Here is a 9,500-nt window from a genome sequence, read left to right as displayed (position 1 = left end):
TGATTATTTATCATGTCTAAGAGCGGCAAAGGTGAGGAAGATACACTCACTTATATCATGTTTGTCTTGCAAAGCTGTGTTAACCGCTCAGGATCTGGTTCAGGATGGTTTGTGTGCAAACTGTTTTAGCTTTCACCAGGGTCTCTTGAAAAATACAAGGCAGATTCAGGTGCAGGTTGATCCGCCTTGGGCTATGCTTGCACAGAGATTATCCAGTATAGCTGAATGGATAATTCCTCCAACTCCTGTACCAGGGATAGGTTACACGATTAACCCTTACATGCAGCTTCCCACTTTTGGTTTATCACTTCCAGCAGCAGCCTCTCAAAAGAAACAGTCTTATAAGCTAGTGGGAAATAAATCTTCATCCTCACAGGCTACACATGTTTTAGATGAGAATTAATCGGAGGATGAAAGATCAATAAACTCTGCTTCGGCATATGAAGAGGAGGAGGAAGGTCTCAGCTCAGTGGATATAGCTGAGTTAATTAAAGCAATGAAAGCCATTGTATCCTTAGAGGATTCAGCAGAGCCTGTGTTAAAAACCAAGGCACCTGTGTTTAAATGTCCCAAAACAGTTAAGACTGAGTTTCCAGGGTCAGATCAGCAGACGGAAATCATGGAGGAGGCTTGGGCTATGCCAAATAAGAAGTTTAGAATTCCTAAGAAATGCTATTCCAATTATCCTCTTCCAGCTGGGGATTGTTTGAAAAGGGAGGTGGCTCCTAAAGTAGATACGCATGTGATTTGATTAGTGCGAAAATCTACATTACCTTTACCTTCAACATCATTAAATGATGTCATGGATAGGAGAGTGGATGGTTTTTTAAAAAACATTTTTTCCCTGTCTGGGGCAGTCATAAGGCCAGCTATGGCTTCAGCTTGGAAGGCAAAGGCATTTGGAGGGGGATTTTTCAATAGCATCTAGAGAGCAAAAATTCCATGTTGCACATATAAAACAGGCTGCAATGTTTTTGGAAGAAGCAGCATTGGATATGCCTCCAGGGCATCAGTTTCAACAATCGCTGCTTGTAGAGCAGTTTGGCTACGTACGTGGAAAGCTGATTCAGAATCTAAGAAGGTTTTGGAATCTTTGCCTTTTTCTGTAGATATTCTTTTTGGTAAAGAATTGACAGATATTGTGGAGTTAGAAGCAGACTCCAAGAAGGTAAAGTTTCCTTCCACATAAAATTTCAAACCTAAAGTTCCGGCTTTTCAGCCCTTTCGGTCTCAAGGAAAAGCTAGAGGAAAAAGTGATGGCAGGCAGTCCCAATACAACAAGACTAAAAAGCATTGGGCTACCAGAGGATCGGATGGTAAAACAGATAATAAAACATCAGACTGGGTGGGTGGCCGACTTCTTCAGTTTGCACAGATCTGGCAGCAGTCTACAACAGATGCCTGGGTGCAGGAAGCGGTATCTGTAGGTTATGCTTTTGCCTTCAAGAAGCACCTTCCTCAAAGGTTTTTTGTACCAGCCCATCTCGGGTAGAGACGAAGGCCAGGGCTTTGCAAGAGGCAGTTCAGAAATTGCTTCAGTTGGGAGTAGTCATTCCAGTTCCTCCTGTGCAACGAGGACAGGGTTTTTACTCAAACCTGTTCAGAAACCAAATGGGTCATTTCGGCCCATTCTCAATCTCAAAGTGCTTAACAAGTACATTTGGGTACCTCGGTTTCATATGGAGTCTTTACGTTCCATCATTTTGGCCATGGAGCCAGGGGATTATATGGTATCCCTGGATATACAGGATGTCCCATCAGTGCTATCTCAGGTTCGCTATCCTCCAAAAGCATTTTCAGTCCCAGGCCCTACCTTTTGGGTTATCCACAGTCCCCAGAGTATTTACCAAGATTATGGTGGTAATGGCACCTTATCTCCGCCAGCAGGGGATAAGAATTTTTACATACCTTGACGATCTTTTAATCCTGGCACAGTCACAGGAATTGCTCCTATGTCATCTGCAACAGACAATAACGTGTCTGCAAAGGCACGGGTGGCTCATAAATTGGGCAAAATCGTCTCTGGTTCCGCCACAGCTGTCACGATCCTGGTAATTCCTTATCAGTATTTACATTCCAAATGCCTCTTGAGACTGTCCCAGCGTTCCAAGCCTGGATTCCATCTGCACTGTCTGTGTGCAGCACGCTGCATCTCATTGTCTCAAATCTCTTTACTGTGATTCTGGCAGCTTCATGGTTAAAACTAGAGATGAGCGGGTTCGGTTCGTTGAGATCCAAACCCCCCCGAACTTCACCTATTTTACACGAGTCCGAGGCAGCCTCGGATCTTCCCGCCTTGCTCGGTTAACCCGAACGAGGCCGAATGTCATCATCCTGCTGTCGGATTCTCGCGAGATTCGTATTCCATATAAAGAGCCGCGCGTCGCCGCCATTTTCACTCGTGCTTTGGAGATTGAACGGAGAGGACGTGGCTACGTTCTCTCCCTGAAAAGCTCCCTATCTGTGCTCAGTGTGCTGCAAATATCTGTGCTCAATGTGCTGCAAATATCTGTGCTCAGTGTGCTGCAAATATCTACGTTCTCTGCCTGAAGAGCTCCACATCTGTGCTCAGTGTGCTGCAAATATCTGTGCTCAGTGTGCTGCATTGTGGGGACCACCAGTATATAATTATAGTAGTACAGTACAGTAGGCCATTGCTGTATCTTGCAGCTCCGTGTCAGACTCAGTTCTAGACAGTATCCTGATCAGCAGTGCTCAATATCTGCTGCATTGTTGTGTGCCCAGTATATACTATATATATATTATATATAGTAGTACAGTGCAGCATTTTGGTGACCACCAGTATAGTAGTACAGTACAGTAGTCCATTGCTGTATCTTGCAGCTCCGTGTCACTTCAAGTATCCATATCTGTGCTGCATTGTTGTGAGCAGTATATTAGTAGTACAGTGCAACATTTTGGTGATCAACAGTATATAGTTGTACAGTACAGTAGTCCATTGCTGTATCATGCAGCTCCGTGTCACTGCAAGTATCCATATCTGTGCTGCATTGTTGTGAGCAGTATATATAGTAGTATAGTGCAGCATTTTGGTGACCAACAGTATATAGTTGTACAGTACAGTAGGCCATTGCTGTATCTTGCAGCTCCGTGTCACTGCAAGTATCCATATCTGTGCTGCATTGTTGTGAGCAGTATATATAGTAGTACAGTGCAGCATTTTGGTGACCAACAGTATATAGTTTGTCAAAGTCGAAAAATATTCCAGAACACACAGCACGTATAATCGATTCCATTGGTCGTACGGCGGATAAGTAACAAGTACCTATACGCTGTGCGATTGGACCGCACGTTAGTGGGTGCAATATTGGCGTAACGTGATACCCTTTTTACGAGCTTTGCGTAAAATCGTGGTATCATTAGCGCTAAATATAGCATACGCAAGCGTGATTTGTGTATAATAAAGGTTTAGGGAGTTTTCGCTGGTCTCTCTCAGGAAATCTCCAACAACTTATATTTACTGGAAAGGGTAAGTTATTCCCAGATACTTCCAGTAAATAGAGGTTACATATGGCCCTAGGTTGGGTACATTGCCGTCGCTATCGACAGTGTATGGTAGTACTGGCCAACGTGGGCGGTGAGCGGGTGAAGAGCGCTCAGAGAACTTTCACCGTTGCCTTATATTGAGTATTTTTTTTTTTTTGTGGGATTAGCCGAAAGGACAATACCTGCAAAAATATGGGCGCCAGTTGCTCAAGTAAGGGACGTTCAACCAGGGTTCAGGTTGACATACCGCGACCCAGGGGGTCAGCGAGGTTCATAATGTGTGAGAAGTATGGACCACACACAGAAGTTTTGTGCAATGAATGGGAACGTATGACTGCGGAAGATAGGGAACTATTCCCTAAGATAGGCAGTTTTGAACCAGAGGTATTGCAGAATTTAAGGATTAGGATATGTCTGATAAAATCCCGAAAGCAAAGGGTCAGACACACAAACTGTTTAAATTTATGGCAGCAAGAGGGCGATATGCAAAGAGAATTAGCTCACGCTAATTTTTAGTGGCAGCAAGAGGGCGATATGCAAAGAGAATTAGCTCACGCTAATTAATAGTTCCAAACCTAGCAGGAAAATGATGGCAACCGCACCACCACCACCGTATATTGTAGGGGAGAAAGTGGCTACAGACAATGGTATATTGGTATCCGATAAGAGTATAGTTGATAAATGCACTAACGCTAACCCTTGCAAGTTGTATCCCATTTTAAACTTTCCTCAGGACTGCGAGCAAGAAGATGAGCCCATCACGATATCGGCACTCTCTCTAGCAGCCACCATACAGAATACTCAGGTGGGCATGGCCCAACCAGTAAGATCAGTAGTGAGGCCCCCTAGCGGAGGGATAAGTGAGGTCGTGTCCACAGGTAAGTACGGTACCATACATTATGCAGAGACAATAGCACCTCAGATTATAGAGTCAACTCAGAATGACGTAATTGAACTAAATCCTGTCAGGGTGATCGCAGTCCCCAATGGGAAGACTGACGCTCAGGGAGTCACTCCCATCAGGAACATTGCTATGCATTGTCCCTGGTCCCGGACAGAATTGAGGACAATTATGTCTGAATTTCCCGATCCCAGAAAGGATCTGGTCACATGCCAGAGGTTCATTAAAGAATTAGGAACGCCACCGAACCCACAAACAAAGATTGGCGAACAGTGCTACGAGTATGTTTACCTTCCAATATTGACCCCGCGAAATTCATTACTGATTGTAAATTAGACGCATAAGTACCTCTCACTGATGAGTACACTCAGGAGAATGTACGACAAATCAATCTGCAATTAGGAGTATATTTCCCTACTGTGGTCAAATGGAATAAAATCTTTTCTATAAGACAAAAAGAAGGTGAAACGGCATCTGAATATTTCCACCGAGCACTGCAGGAAATGGCTAGATACACTGGGATCGAGGACATTAAGGAAAATGTACATCACAGGGAGGTAGCTGTGTCAGTATTAATGGACGGGTTAAAAGAGACATTAAGAACAAGGGTACAAACCACTCTACCTAACTGGAGAGGTATCTCGGTGGCTGCATTAAGAGAGTCCGCTATCGAGCATGATCGGAACGTCATTAAGCACAGGGAGTCACAGGGGGATAAGCTGATGACAGTAAGTATAAATGCTCTTACAACCAAACCGCATCAGCCAAAACCCCAGACCCCTGATGGTATGTCACATTTAGTAGTATGCTATAACTGCCAGAAGGAAGGACATTTTGCACGGAATTGTAGGTATACAAACACACATAAGGTATACCGACCCCCTAGACCAGGATATGAACCACACTATAATACACATAATAGGGATCAGGGATCGCATAGGAGAAGTTATGAGCCGCATGCAGGGGAAACAAGGAGGTACCCACCTAGGAGGGACTGGAAGACCTCCGAAAATTCTCAGTTACCCCCCTCACATATTGTAGCTGCCAGTGCGCTGCGGGAGGGTCACAATATACAATAGGGGTTGGGCCACACCTGTAGTCTGCAGCCAGTGAAGTTGATTGCTAGCCTTGGTAGTGAACCTGAGGTCACAGTTGATGTAGCTGGTAGATCACTACCTTTTCTTGTAGATACAGGGGCGGCCAGGTCAGTGTTAAATTCGACGGTAGGTATGAAAACCACGGATAAAACAATTTCGGCAATGGGAGTAACAGGAGTAGTGCAACACTACCCTTTGAGTAGACCTGCGGAGATTACGATAGGGCCTTTACAGACCAAGCATTCCTTTTTGCTAGCTGCATCAGCTCTGACTAATCTACTTGGGAGAGATTTATTGTGTAAAATGGGGTGTGTCATATATTGTACTCCTGAGGGTGTCTTCTTGGATATACCCGAGAATCACGTTCGGGAAGTGCAGGATATGTTAGATACCCCACAAAGGCTAATGTCACACTCTGCTGGTATAGACAGGTGTCCATCCAAGGTAGAGGAAATGATCTCACAAATACCGGGATCCCTCTGGACCAAAGATGGACAAGACACTGGATTGATGGCGAATGTAGCTCCCGTAGTAGTGCAAATAAAAGATGGCAGGATAGCTCCAAAAATCCCTCAGTATCCTCTGAAGCCAGAGGTGGAATTAGGAGTGTACCCAGTCATAGAGTGCTTGCTACAACAGGGCATCCTAGTCAGGACGTCCAGCACTGCCAATAGTCCCATCTTCCCTGTGAAAAAGAGTGGGGGGAGGGGTTACAGGCTAGTGCAGGATCTAAGGGGGATAAACAAGATAGTTGAGAGCCAATTCCCAGTAGTGCCAAATCCAGCTGTCATCCTCATGCAAATTCCCCCTACTGCAAAATTTTTCACTGTCATTGACCTCTGTTCTGCTTTCTTTTCTGTCCCTCTGCACCCTGACAGCCAATACCTGTTTGCATTCACATACAGGGGAGTACAGTACACCTGGACTCTCCTACCCCAAGGTTTCATTGACAGCCCAAGTATTTTCTCCCAGGCTTTGCATGACTGTTTACAATCCTTTCAACCTGAGAGCGGATCAATATTAATACAGTATGTAGATGACTTACTGCTGTGTTCTGATTCACTCGAATCGTCCTTGAAAGACACGAAACAGCTTCTGTTTCACTTTTCTAATATGGGACACAATGTTTCAAAGGATAAGTTGCAGTTGTGCCAGACCAGGGAAAAATATTTGGGACATTGCTTGACGCAAGGACTTAGACACCTCACCGCTGATAGAATACAGGCGATTCGCGACATGACTCTGCCACAAACCCAGCAACAGATCCGCACTTTTCTTGGAATGTGTGGGTACTGCCGAAACTGGATCCCAGGGTTCTCCATACTGGCTTTACCTTTGCAAGAAATGGTCTCTTCAAACAAACCAGATCGAATCTCGCACACAGATGAGTCCGAACTGGCATTTGAGAGACTCAAACAGTGCCTATCACAGGCACCTGCATTAGGCATGCCAGATTATGGGAAACCCTTTGAATTGTACGGTACGGAAAGTGCTGGGTGTGCGGCAGGTGTCCTAACCCAGAGACATGATGATGCCAGCAGGCCGGTAGCTTACTACAGTGCACAGTTGGACACCGTAGCGCGGTCTCTCCCCACATGCTTGCGAAGTGTTGCAGCGATAGCCTTGCTAGTAAGTAAAAGCGAAGATGTAGTGTTAGGACACAACCTGACAATCCATACACCTCATGCAGTGTCAGCCTTACTGAACTCCACCCAAACCAGACATGTCTCATCGGCACGGTTTACAAAGTGGGAATTAGCACTAATGGCCCCTGTAAACATCACCATAAAGAGATGCAGCGCACTAAATCCTGCAACTTATCTGCCGGGTGTGCCTGGACAGGCACAAAGGGTGGAGGATGAGAATGATGGTGAAGGAGGATTTAGTGCAGACACTGACACGCATGATTGTATGGAATACCTGAACCAGACTTTCACTGCAAGACCCGACATTAGTGACAACCCACTGGAAGGCGTAGATTTTACCTTTTACACTGACGGTAGTTGCCACAGACAGACGAACTCGGGAGACCTGTGTACTGGATACGCAGTCGTAGATGACAGAGGTATCATAGAAGCAGAACCCCTGGGCCCACCGCACTCAGTACAAGTTGCTGAGCTGGTTGCCCTAACCAGAGCGTGTGAATTGGCCAAGGGTAAGTCTGCCAATATATACAGAGATTCTAGGTATGCCTTTGGAGTAGTGCATGGTTTCGGGGCCCTATTGTTATGATTCCCGTACTCCAGACCAGAGGAGATCGTATGGCTGAGGTCAGAGTACTGGGAAGATATGCTGGTTGTGGGAGCAGGAAAGCCTAGTAACCCCTGGCGCCCTAACTCCGTTGTCTCGCCCGTGTTATCAGAAATCCCCTGCGAGACTATGGTTGCTTGAGCCCATGGCAGCCGCGTTCGAAGGGCGGATTATGTCTGCCCAACCCCGATGCCCCCTCAGGTCTTAATGGGAGACAAAGGGAAATCCGAGACAGGGTGATAACAAGGGGCCCTCTGACTAAGCAACCAGGCCAGGGGTTACAAGCTAACTAACTAAATCAAAAGGTATGTGCGGACTAGCCGCCAGGGAAAAGGACAACCAAAGATCCACTGATCCGTTACTCCTATCCAGCACCGCTGGATACCAGAGTGGATCAGGGAGAGCGGAATCCTCCGCAAAAGCTCCAGGACACAAATATACTAAATAATAAACAGTAAGCGGACAAGCCGCAACACACGGCTGCGCCGTGACTCACGAACACCACAGGATGTTAAAGGTGCTCAGTCAGACTCCAGGAAAAAGATGACAAATCTCTGAGTACAGGACCACTGAGGACAGGAACAACCGGCTTGAGCAGGACTGGATACTTTCTGCAACTGACATAGGCAAACAGGAAGCTGCCGACACCGACTTTCAGAACTGGAGGACAGGCAGAATCCACTGGAACTCAGGGTAGGACACGGGATCAGACACAGGGACTGACACAGGAATCCACACAGGGACTGACACAGGAATCCACACAGGGACTGACAAGAACCAGCTCAAACTTAAAGCAGACTGCAAACCAAGGAATATCATCAGCATCTGCTAACTGCAGTGAGCCAGCATATATCAGAGAGGCCTAATTAATTATCTCTAGCAGCTGGCCTGCTGCACGACTAAGCTGACAAGATGCAATCAGCAGCCAGATGAGGCTGAACACATGGGAACAAGCTGCAATTGCACAGACTCACCAGCGGCAGCAGACAAGAGTAATCCAAAACAGAGCAATGGGAAATCCTGGCATGCAAGACAACTAAATAAACATAAAATAGGAATGAACCACTACCTGTGGTTCATAACAGTATCCCCTCCTTAAGGGTGAGCTCCGAGCACCCCATGACACCCACGGGGAACATAAACAAAAGTATAACATGAAATACAGAACAAAACTGCAAAACAGGAATGAGCCACAGCCGTGGCTCATAACAGTACCCCCCCCTTGAGGAGGGGTCAAAAGACCCCAAAATTCAGACTATCCAGAACAAGGGATACAAAAAAAAAAAACCTGACACATTGGTCTAACAGACACGAAAACAGAAACAAGCTGCAACCACAGCTTGTAACAGTGCCCTCCCCTTGATGGTGGCCACTGGACACAAGACAAGGGAAAAAAAAATCTTTTTTTTTTTTTTTTTTTATCAAGGCAAGAGTCAAAAAATTATTTCTTTTTCTTCTTCTTCTTTTTACAAAGCTCTTTAGGTCTGACCAAGGTAATTCCCCAAACATTGTCTGAACTGATGGTACCACCCAGCAAGGCTGCGTTCAAATCAGAGACAGGTCTCTTACCCTTGGGAGCTGAACTTTCTGGTAAAGTACTATTATTAGAAGAAGTAGTCAGAAAAGCACATCCTGCAGTCACAACAACGGGCTGAGACTCCTGTGCCGAGTTTACAGTATTTTGTGGACTCTCAGCAGAGAAGACGGGTGATTTAGAGGAACTTGAACCAATTTCTTTGGAACCA

Source organism: Pseudophryne corroboree, chromosome 6 (genome assembly GCF_028390025.1).
Source record: "Pseudophryne corroboree isolate aPseCor3 chromosome 6, aPseCor3.hap2, whole genome shotgun sequence".
Classification (NCBI taxonomy): domain Eukaryota; kingdom Metazoa; phylum Chordata; class Amphibia; order Anura; family Myobatrachidae; genus Pseudophryne; species Pseudophryne corroboree.
The sequence above is the reverse complement of the archived record's forward strand: the minus strand, read 5'-3'. Positions refer to the sequence as shown.